We start from the raw sequence: 12,885 nt of genomic DNA on the forward strand, positions 1-12,885 counted from the left end.
TATCAACTTACCGATCTTTCCAAAGTGCTTAAAAATAGAGCTGTTCCAAAAATTGTATTCAGTTCATTCACGGTGTTTAATCAAAAGCTCGTCGTCGATTTTTGAACTACTTATCGATAAGCTATTGAATTCAAATTTTGTACGCACACCGTTTACGGATGATAATAATTCGATTTAGAGTTTTTAAAATTTAATGTCGAAGAAATTTTTTGCGCATATTTCCATTTAAGAATAAACTAAAAATCTCAAAATTTTTAAGTTTGCATCATTTTACAAAGCGTAAAATAGCTTTTGAAATAAAATTTGCATGAAATTCTTAACCTAATTTCTGATTTTGGGGCGAATTTTGTTTTAAATTTATATATCTTTTCGATTATTTGAGGTAAAAGGATACTTGGAAGTAAAAGACTGAACCAATAGTAATAATAATAATAATAATAATTTATAGTATAGATTAATGGTAATAAGAGATTACTTAATAGCTTCTTTGCTAAATTCCTGTAAGTTTTATAAGAAGAATCATAGGTTCTTAAATTACGAAATCAAATAATTGAATCGCATTGTCAGATGCATAATATTTATAAATTTATCAAGACAGCCTCACGTTTTTGTTATTCGTGATATAAATTTGTAGATAAATTTCTTAAAGAGAATTATTTAATATCGTATTCCCATTAAATTACACGATACATTATTTTTAAAACAAAGGTCTATTAACTTCATTTTCCGTTGAAAACTATGTCAGTTCACTTTTCAAACTGTTGCTACCACATATTACAGCCCTGTATTATATTTAAAGAAATTAAATAATGGTTTTGGTTTATTAGATTACGGCAAAGCACTCGAGGCTATCTGCCTTGAAATTAAATAATGAATAATCTGCATAAATATATGTATGTTTCTCGCATTGTGATAAAACAACGGTACCTAGACCCATCCAATTTTGAATAACGGACATTTCCACCCGAATATGGGCATCTCGAAGCCGAGATTTGGAATTTGTTTTATTATATGTTTCATATTTCGTAAAACTTCAATGAATTTTTAATTAAGAAACTCAACGATTTTAAAGCGAGCAAAGGCAACACTGTATGAAAATAATAATATAAAAAATTATCTTCAACGGGCGAGACTGTGTATCGGAAATTCTAAAGATATGCTCATTTAAAATTTATTTTGCGGTATTGCTGTTTAACTGAAGTTTTATGGTTTAAGTGCGAAGAACATGATATTTAAAAATAAAGGTAACCCACAAACCGTTAAAAAAACGCCTTTTGGGCCTAATGTAAAATCTGAAAGATTTGCATTTTCAGATTTTTATGTTTGCATTTATTACTTTTATTTTTCTCGTTTTAATTCATTAATGCTCTTATAGGAAAAGGTTCATTTTGTAAAAAATTCTATTTTTTATTCAATAACTGCTCTAAAACGGAAATTCTTAAATCCCTTTATATATGCATCCACTTCGTAACTGGTAATAAATTTGTTTCTTTAGAGTCAGTGTAAGGCCTTTATCCCAAAACATCAAGAAGATTTCTCCCCACGCTAATGACAGCCATTACCCATTGTCGTCAGAATTGCATGGGCCCTTGTCCCCTTAGGCATTGGGGGTTGGAAGACATACAAAAATACGGGCTAGTCCTTTTTAGCGTGTTTTTTCGATAATACAAAAACACGGGACTGTCCGTTTTCGAGGGTACATTTAAACTAACAATAATCCGTAACGAACCGTTAAGAGACCTGCATAAAAGAACGAGAAAATCCGGGCCAAACCGTTAATGGGTTAATAAATATCTCTTTTTGATTTCGAGAAAGTACTAGAAAATTCTCGCGCGGGATTTTAAAATGTTATAAAAGGAGAAAAACCTTTCAGTTCGTTGTAGTTACTTAGTTTGCTGTTGTTTAGAAAACTGCTCTTGTTGACTGTAGTGAATTCGCGGATTAGCTTTCTCTAGCTGTTTTGAATTACGTTCTCTTAAACGTTTGAGTAGTTAAAAGATAACTGCTGTGAGATATTGTAATACTCCACGAATATTTTAGGAAATTTAAGCATTTTTGTTGTGATAATAATAAATTTTGTTGATTTTACATCGGTCTTTTGCATTCATTTCGTAACGAACCCGTACGCACGCAACAATTTTTGGTGTCAGGAGTGGGGGTTTGAATGCCAATAACAAGAGCGATGGAAGAACAGTTCAGGCAGTTGATATCAGCCTTTGCCTCGTTTAAGGAAGAAATGGAAGCGGGACAAGAAGAAATGAAAGAGGAGAGGGAAAATGGTCAGGAAAGGATAAAAGTATCTGTTAAAAACGAGATGAAAGCAGTTAACGGAGAGATGAAATAATCTGTTAAAAAGGAGATGAAAGCAGTTCAAGGAAAGATTGAAACAGGTCAAGAGGAAATGAAAAGAGAAATAACCTGCGTAATACAAAATAAATTCGAGGCTATGGAAGACAGATTAGGAACGGTCGAAAATAAACTCGGACAAATTCAAGAAAAGGTTTCTTCGGTCAAAGATCAAATAGAAGAGAGGGTATCGGCTGTGGAGCAACGAGTCGAAGGAAGAGTTTCGGCCGTCCAGCAACAAATCCAACAACAAATTGTGGAAAGGGTTCTGCTGCACTTGCCAAAGCCTATTGCTGGTGAAAGAAATAGAAGAAAGTTTCTTCTGTAAAAGAACATATAGAAAAGCGAGTTTCTGCCGTCGAGCAACAAACTGATGATAGAATTGATACAAATCATTATCAAATACATCAATAATTTTTAATCATAGAATTGATACAAATCATATCAATTTATCAATTTGTTTATCAACAAATTGATTGATTCAGCCGTTGCAAAAGAAGTCGACACTTTAAAGAAATTCGTAGCGACAGCAGGGAGCAATTCGGGTGGTTTTAAATTCTTACCGATGCCTGCTCGTCCGTCTCTGAAGCTATCCACATATGATGGAAAGACATCCTGGCAAGTGTATAAGACACAATTTTCTATAATTGCGGATGAGAATGGATGGGATTCCCAAGCTAAGGCCTGTCATCTCGCCGCTTCTCTGAGAGCAGATGCAGCGGATATCCTGCAGACTCTTCCCCAAAACCAGACATTAGACTTTGAAGCTCTATCCGGCGCATTGGAGCTGCGCTTTGGGGAGAAGTGTTTAAAAGACTACAGCAGGCTTCAACTAAAATACCGTTAGCAGAAGCCCACCGTAACACTTCAGGAGCTCGACACGTATGTTGAAAGGCTGTCACGTCACGCCTTTTCGGAGTGTCCGACAGAAACAAGAGAAATCCTGTCGCTTCAATATTTCATCGTTGGCATCCGGGACCCTGAATTACACAAAGCGCTGCGAATGGCGGATGTTAAAGATTTGAAAAGCGCTTTAGTGTACGCCATGAAATTTGAGGCAGCCCAGCAAGCCACCCGTCGAGACCGCCACCCAGTCACAGCTGCTCAAGTCCAGGAGCCAGGGGATCATGTCACTGCTCGTCTAGACGATTTAACTAGACAATTGAATGCCTTGAGACAAAATATTGGTGACAAGAAACTGAGGTGCCGAAGGGCACATACGACGAAACTGCAGAACACCCCAGGGCACGGATGTTAAGACCGCTCCTAGCAAGCAGCAGGGAAACTAATTAGTGGCCATCTCGCGGGGCGGAGGTTGTCAGATAATGAAAAGCCCCAGTTTAAAGCACTTCAAATTTCTGCAGTGAGAGGCGGCAGTAATGGACTTTTCGTAATAGGACATATTAATGGAGTTCCCTGCAATATGACGATAGATACAGGAGCCAACGTTACCATCATCCGAAAAGATTTGGCTGAACAACTAGGAAGCAAACTTATCTGGACGCCGCCCTGCGTTACCCTCCAGACTGTGTCCGGTGACAAGATCGACATCAACGGAAAAGTAAACGTTAACATCACGTTTGGAAGTGCCGCTTACCATCACACGGCATATGAAGCAGAGATCACAGATTCTTGCATACTCGGATTGGACTTTCTAAGGAAATACAATTTTTCCTTAGACTTTAAAAATAACGAATTGTATTCTACATCTGAGGACATAGCCCTATTCGGAACTAATGATCGAGTGAAATCTATCCACAAAATTATAGCTCAAGACGATATCACAATACCCGCAAGGACCGAGTTTTTACTTCCTGCATCCGTAGCCGAAAATAGAAATTTCCGTTACGGCATCATAGAATATCCCAATAAATGTAATAGCCCGAAAGGAGTACTAGTAGCCTCAAGACTCGTCGACCTATCCAGAACGGTTATCCCGGTGAGAGCCGCCAATGTAACTGAGAAGGCGAGATTTATTAAGAAAGGTGAAGTGGTTGCAGCATGTACTCCAGTAACTAGCATTGAAAGAAAGAGTAACATTCCAGAATCCGTGTCCAGAGAGCATTACATCTGAGTTATTGCAGAATGCGCAATTAATAGATGAAGAGATGAATGCTGCCGATTGCGTCATTAAAGATCTTCAAGTTGTTTTCTCCCGCTCGTCTTCTGACGTGGGTCGAACCCGTTTGACACAACATAGAATCGATACCGACGAACATCCTCCGATCAAGCAACATCCAAGACGTCTACCGATTGCTAAACAGGAAGAGATATGGAAAAGGCAATGTCATCGAGCCTTCAGCAAGTCCATGGGCATCTCCCATCGTTCTTGTCAGAAAGAAAGACGGCTCAACAAGATTTTGCGTTGACTATCACCGGTTGAATGAGGTTACGAAGAAAGATAGTTACCCTCTTCCTAGAATTGATGACATTCTAGCCACTATTTCTGGAAGCAAGTGGTTCTCAACACTTAATTTAAAGAGTGTGTATACAATACTGGGCACTCTGGGATTCACTTCACATTCGAAACGGCGTCTTATACCGGAAATTCGAATCGGATGATGGGAAGACTTTCCGATGGCAACTGATACTTTCAAGATCCTGGATTCCTGATGTCCTTAAAGAACTATATAACAGCCCTACAGGATGTCACTTTGGAATAATGAAGACCCCGAAGAGAGTTCGTGAGCGCTTTTACTGGAATAATGCAAAGGATGACGTGCAAATGTGGTGCCGATCTTGCGATGCCTGTGCAGGTCGGAAAGGACCGAGGAAACGCAGCCGAGGCAAGCTGCAACGTTACAACGTAGGTGCACTGTTTAAACGTATCGCCTTTGACATCTTGGGACCTCTGCCACGAACTGCAGATGGCAACAAATACATACTTGTTGTCATTGATTACTTCACCAAGTGACCTGAAGCGTATCCTATTCCTGATCAAGAGGCTGTCACAGTAGCTGAGGTGATGATACAGCCCTGGATTTTCAGGTTCGGTGTTCCCCTTTAGTTACATTCAGATCAGGGAAGGAATTTTACTTCGGCAGTAATCAAAGAACTATGTAAACTACTCGGCAATTACAAAACCCAAACGACGCCATTACATCCCCAGTCGATGCACAACCTTGCACGAGAGCGAGTTAACTTGGCGACAGAGAAGATGAAGACCCGCTACGACACAAGATCTACTGAACATCAATTCCACGAAGGAGACAAGGTGTGGTTGTGGAATCCGACGCGACGGAAAGGACGTTGTCCGAAATTACAGTCACCTTGGGATGGTCCGTACACGGTCCTAAACAGGCTGAATGACGTCGTGGTTCGGATCCGTAAGTCTTCGAACTCTAAGCCTAAAGTCGTTCATTACGACAGGTTAGCTCATTACTATGGCCATAGTACGTAATGTAAATAATTGTAAATAGTGTAAGACCATGGTCCTTTTTGTTTCTAAATGTGTATTTAGTATTTGATTTGTATTTTGTATTTGATTTGTATTTGATAGCATTTGATTTACTTATTATTGCATTTATGCCACAGTTGTAAGTTTGGCTTCCTGTCCAGGGACTGTACTGCCCGTGACGTGCAGTCCTTGGGAAGGGGCAGTGTTATGGATTTGGTATTTAAATAGCTAATGTTATTTGAATTATAAATTAAATGGTTTTATTTCCTGCGCAGTGCAGCGCATGACGAATATTAAAAGAAAGCTAAGCCGGAAAATTGAAAATACAAGAGCGCATGCATTTAACATTTAATAAATATCTCTTTTTGATTTCGAGAAAGTACTAGAAAATTCTCGCGCGGGATTTTAAAATGTTATAAAAGGAGGAAAACCTCTCAGTTCGTTGTAGTTAATTAGTTTGTTGTTTAGAAAACTGCTCTTGTTGACTGTAGCGAATTCGAGGATTAGCTTTCTCTAGCTGTTTTGAATTACGTTCTCTTGAACGTTTGAGTAGTTAAAAGATAACTACTGTGAGATATTGTAATACTGCACGAATATTTTAGGAAATTTAAGTATTTTTGTTGTGATAATAATAAATTTTGTTGATTTTACATCGGTCTTGTGCATTCATTTCGTAACGAACCCGTACGCACGCAACAATACTATTTTTGAGCATATATTGGTACTTATTGTGTTAATTTTCAATATAGGCGCAAAAAATTCCATACATTTAAGCTTTTTTAATTAGATTCCTATTTTTGAAGAATTTGTAATTGCATCTTTCTCAATAACAAAGAAGGAAAATTACAAAAATTCAACAAACTTTACACTTGTTTGGAATTCAAAATTCTCAAGTTTCATTCTTATCATTTAATGTCTCTAACATCCCTTTTGTTTAATATGTACATATATAATTTTCTTGTAACTAGTAAATTTTTTTTTCCTAAAAATAATTTAATTGTAACTTATCTAAGAATTTTTTAGCAAATGTTATATATGAAGTTGTATGATATGCACTTAATGGAATTTTTTATCAGGATAATCAGCAGAAACTTTTAAAACATCTAAATAGATCAAATGCCCTGAATTTTTAGAATTGTAAGGAATAAGGAGTTTAGTGCTAAAGTAAGATTTAAAATTTTAAGAATAATTTCAGATCTTTATTAAGAAAGTAGCATAACTAGAGTGCAAAACGCATTAAAAAAAAGACTTATTTTTTACCTGAAATTTTTCTACCAGTACAATTATCATAGAAATAATAGGAAATGACACCATGTATTATAGTGAGAAAAAGGGGAGTAAATGTTTATTTAGGCAACTTCATGCTACTTACTTTTTATTACAGTAAATCCCTTTGAGAAAAAATAACTTAGTACAAATGTATGAGGCCTTACAGCTGGGAAGAAATGAAAGTACTTTTTTATTCTAGTTTATTTTTTATAGAGTTATCAGATGCATTTTCCCCTGTATACGTACAACTATATTTCTAGAAATTTTATTTCTTTGACAGAATTAAATACAGAATAAAATGAAGATAATCTATTAGTAAATATCTATAAAAATTAGTCATCTGGAATAGTATTTGACTACAAATTGTACATACTTCCTTACAGTTTAAAATTAATGTAACAAACACGTCTGTTTCAATTAAAATAAGATTAGAAAATTTCAAGATATTGATTTTAAAATATAAACGAAAGTAATATTAATTGACAAATTATTTTATCTTCAAAAATGAATATTTCTTTAGTTTATGATGAAAAAGCTTAGTATATTATATAACAGACCTTAGAGCTTTAGCACTTTTCTATGATAATTGCAAATATTTCCCTTTTATTATGTGTGTATGCGTGCATGATTTTGGAATAGGTGGCAAAGACTTCACAACACAAATAGAAAAAGCACTTTTTTATTCAACATATTATACACATTCTGCAGAAAATATTCATTTAAAAAAATTAATTACAAGTCTGAAAATATTAAGAAAAAATAGGTTGGTTTCACTCTCTTATTTTGTACCTTAAACACATAACATATTTCATTTCTGCTACATATATAAACTATTTTTTAATGTTTTCAATTTCCGTTGCATAGTTAAATTATTGCTTAAAAGATTATCATTTAACTTTTTGCAATAATTATTTAGCAAAATATTTGTTGATGATTGTATGATATTTTTCAAAATAATCTGAGGGTTATGAAGACAAAGTGGAGAGACGACTTTCGTGACGTCAGAGCGTTCAAGCAACCCTAGAGCTTTATCTTTGTATGTAGGAGGTACTGGTCAGGTCCGCGCTAGCGTGGCCGAATGGGGTGTGAGGTTAGTGTGGTTAAAAGATGTAGCAGCGAGTGAAAGACCACAGAGTTAATTTTAGCGTGAATGAGTCAATTAAGGTTGTAATTCTTATGTGGAAAGGATGCCACATAGGTACCGATGTTTTCACCGGGATGCGGGGAGTGTCTGAGAGCGCTAATAAGGCTATTACTGTGGATTTGTACTGTATGAAAGAAGTTGACCGCTAATCGTTTAATATACTCTTGAATAGGTTCAATTTGAAGGTCTCTGTGAATGTAGGTGTTTGGAATATACCAAGGAGCATTAATAATTTCTCGTAAAATTTTATTTTGCAGAACCTGTAAATGTTTAATATTGGTTTAAGCTGCATGTCCCCAGATCGGAGCTGCATAAAGGAGGGCTAGACGAAGTATGGAGAGATATAAAACGAATTTGTTTGTAGTAGATAAGTTGCTTCTTCTACCAAGAATAGGTCGCATAGTAGCTGAGGTGATTTAAAATGTTTGTGCTACGGAGCGGAAGTGGTTTCTGAAGGTAAGTTTTTGATCTATTGTGACTCCAAGGTATTTGGTTTCATTAATCCAGTCTATTTCTTCGTCAAATATTTCAGGAGGTGGAGGATAGTGGTTCAAGTTTCCCTTACGGAAAATTATTGCCTTGGTTTTATCAGTGTTAATTTTAATCCTCCAAAGGGTGAGCCATTTTTCCATTTTTATGAGATAGTTTTGGAGTTGGGTTCTTACGGCGATTGCTGTGCAGGCTTTAGTAAGTATGGCGGTGTAATCGGCAAAGTGTGCAAGATGAACAGAAGGGTATTTTAATCAATAAATCAATGCAGCTAATGCCGGAGTGTCGCAGTGGATACACGACGTATCCGGCTCAATGATAGATATGCCGCAAGGGCGCATGAAAGTACAAGTACAAGACGTGGTAGGAGAATTTTCGGACTTAGAAAAAGAAGGGTGTGATTCAAGGCATCACAAGCAGCGATAACTCAGATTAGCTCAAAGACCAGGAGAGACGTTGCTAGAGAGGTGCATGTGAAAGTGCAAGACCACGAGAAGTGGGTGGAAGATATCACAATACACTCATGACAAGTTTATTTGATCTGGTAAGGTACATGGGAATACACCAAAAAAATAAGATTCAAAAATAACAAATACAAAATACTAATACGAGATACAATACAGTAAGTAAACTACATATTGTTACGGATTTGGTATTTAAATAGCTAATGTTAGTTGAATTATAAATTAAATTGTTTTATTCTCTGTGAAGTGCAGCGTGTGACGAATATTAAAGGAAAGCTAAGCCGAAAAAATGGAAAATACAAGAGCGCGTGCATTTAACATTAAATAAATATCTCTTTCTGATTTCAAGAAAGTTCCAGAAAATTCTCGGACGCGATTTAAAATCTTATAAAGGGAGGAAAACCTCTCAATTCGGTGACTTTAGTCAGTATTTTAGTTAGCTTGTTGTTGTTTTAAGAGTTTGTTTCGAAAACTGCTCTTGTTGATTGTAGCGAATTCTCGCATTAGCTTTCTTTAGCTGTTTTGAATTAACTTCTGTTGAACGTTTGAGTAGTTAAGATAACTACTGTGAGATATTGTAATACTGAAAGAATATGTGAGGAAATTTTTGTTGTAGTAGTAATAAATTTTGTCCATTTTTCATCGGACTTATGCATTCATTTCATAACGAACCCATTTCATAACGAATCATATTGGCCCTAAGATCGAGCTCTGTGCTACTCCTGCACTTAGGTGTCTAGAGTGAGAATTATCAGCGCCAATGTTAACGAAGAATTTTCTGTCTTTTATGAGAGAGTAAATTAAAAGAATCAGGTCCCTGTCAAATTCGAGATTAATGAGCTTTTGTATGAGCCCCTTATGCCAGACGCGGTCGAAAGCTTTCGCCACATCTAGCATGAGTAAGGCGACACTTTGATTATTATGGAACTCAGAGCTTACAAATTCACACAGTCTGGCCAGCTGCTTTGTCGTGGACAACTTTTTTCTAAAGCCGAACTGCTCCGGCGCAGTGGCGTAGCGAGCATAACTGGCGCCCGGGGCAAAATACCTTTTTAGCGCCCCCCCCAAAAAAACACCGTAATATTATGTATAAAATACATTCATAATAAGAAAATAATGCAAATAATAATAAAATGCTGTATCTGCCATAAAATACTCTAAAATATATTGTTTCGGCATTTTTTTCTTTCACGTTCGTACGAGGTTCGTGTGGATTTAGAGTGAATAAGGACGACAGCACTTGATGGAATATCGAAACACACTTTTATTTACCAATATTAATCAGGACAGCTCCAAAAACACTTTTACAGTCATCGAAGATCTACTATAAACACGCTGGAACAATCAGCGACACAGCCTTCACAATGTCAGGCAATAACAGTTAAGACAGCTTCATTGCAAAGCACCAGAGTCCAGCTCCCGACTCTGCTCGGTCGTTCTCGGAAATCCACGTACTCTCGAGACTCTCCACGCTACAGCTCGCGATGCACTCGACGACACACAGAGCACAGCTCCCGACTCTTCGGTTCAGTCGTTCCCGGAGCACAACACTTTCTCTCGACGATGCACTAACCGCGATACACTAAAAGATTCTTTCGGTGCACTCGACAACCCACTTGGCACTCGCTGGGTGACTGTCAACTCGATCGACTCCACACGGATTCGATAGTGACGAGACACACTAACTGACTTGACTGACTGAGGACCAGCAGGGTTTATATAGCTTTCGGCTTGTGTTCGAGAACATTCTGGTTAACTAAGAATTCACAAACAGAAATTCAAACGAATTTTTACCGGTCTTAACTAATTAATTCAAAATTTCTTAACGAATTCTTACCGGTCTTAATTAATTCAAAAATTCTGGAACGAATTCTTACCGATATAGAGTATGAATTCGTTCCAGAAGGTTCTCCATCCGTCCATTTCATATAGCCAATTTTGTCGCCAAATGTGGCAACCCTGCATTCCTTGCTATTTTAGGCAACCCTACTTTGCGGGGAAGCCATCTTACCGCGCCTGTACATTTCGTAATAATATTATTAAGACTAGTCACTACCTAACTACATTGGCATTGGATTCGGAAATATATGTGTCGGAGGAAAAATCAGACATTCGATGATCTAGAATTAGTTAAAAAGGTATTATCTATTTTACATACTTGTATAATTGTTTTTAAAAAAGTACAATTTTTAAATAATTAAAAGTTTAGTATATATTATAGATAAGTAGATATATTTATTAATCATAATATAATAATACATTAATACAATTAATTACTATGTATACATTTTTCTTGCCATTGGATGAAGCAAATTTATCAATTACTTCATCATAGTCGATAATTTCAAATTTTTCTCTTTCCACATTTAAAAATGCTATATGACTTAGGGGATCTTGTCCCATCGTTGATTATAAATATGTCAAAATTTATTTTAATTTTCTGAGCGAACGGTCATAGCTAGAATTTCATAATGAAATACACTGGTTATCATAAATTAAGCAAAAATCACAAAAATCACGATTACTGAAAAAGTTACATGTAGAATTTAATGAAACTTACCCACAATATACAACAAATAATAAGCTATCAAATAACATAAAAAGAAATTACCAGACAAATATGGTAATATAGAAATTAGCACATGTATAAAATGAACAAATCGAAGGTGTCAGTTTGCTATAGGAAATGTACCTTCAACATGGAATATGATCGCCTCTAGAAGCACAGCGATGTGTGATGCTTTCAATTATGCGGTCTATCAGTTCGATAGGAAGCGAGAGCCATTACTCTTGCAAAGCAGTTGCAAGCACGACAAGGGTCTGAGGGGCCGGATTGAGAGTAGCTAGACGTCTCCCTAAAGGATCCCAAACATGCTCGATAGGATTCAAGTCCGGGGATCGAGCTGGCAACTCCATGCGCATGATTGTTTCCTGTTGAAGATAATCATCTACGATGCGAGCCCTTGTGGTCTTGCGTTGTCGTTCTGTAACAGGAAAGCATGACCTATTGCCCCGGCATATGGGCGCACATAAACATCAAGGATGTCATCTCTAAATCTGATCATTCACGGCTCCCCTTGGAAAGACATCGAGGTCTGTGCGTCCACCCAAAGACATGCCACCCCAAACACAGACACTGCCCCTTGCGTATGCATCTCTTTCACGGATGTTTGACGGATGATAACGGGTTCTAGGTTCTCTCCATATCAAATAACGCCTACTAACGCTTTCTAGACTAAACCTGGACTCATCCGTAAAGAGAACCGCCCTCCATTGATTAGGCGTCCAGTGGACATGTTGTCGTGCCCACCGTAAACGGTCCTTCCTATGGCGTGACGTGAGCGGCACACAAATGGCTGGCCGCCTCGCATACAGACCACCTTCGTGAAGCCTTCTACGCACAGTTGACGTTGACACGAACCTTCCGGGGGCTGCAGCAAGGGAGGATCTAAGAAGAGTCGGAGTAGCAGTTCTATTCCTGCGTGCACATAATGTCAAATATCGGTCATCGGCGCTCGTTGTAGGAGTTGGCCGTCCTTGGCTGAACCTCCTAGATGTCGAATCTGTGATTTGAAATTGCCTCCAAAGTCTATGAACCACAAAAGGACTCACATTTAGCCATCTGGCCACTACTGTTTGACTTTGTCCTGCCTCTAGTCTCCCAATGGCTCTCCATCGCAGTTCTGCAGGCAAATGAGGCCTGGAGGTCATTGTTACGAATTGGCCATCTCAAATTTCTGATGTCATTGTCACAGTGAAATATGTGGGCTTGCTCT

The sequence above is a fragment of the Stegodyphus dumicola genome, chromosome 1 (genome assembly GCF_044657685.1).
Source record: "Stegodyphus dumicola isolate Sdum_Otavi_A_Nest chromosome 1, ASM4465768v1".
In the NCBI taxonomy this organism is placed as follows: Eukaryota; Metazoa; Arthropoda; class Arachnida; order Araneae; family Eresidae; genus Stegodyphus; species Stegodyphus dumicola.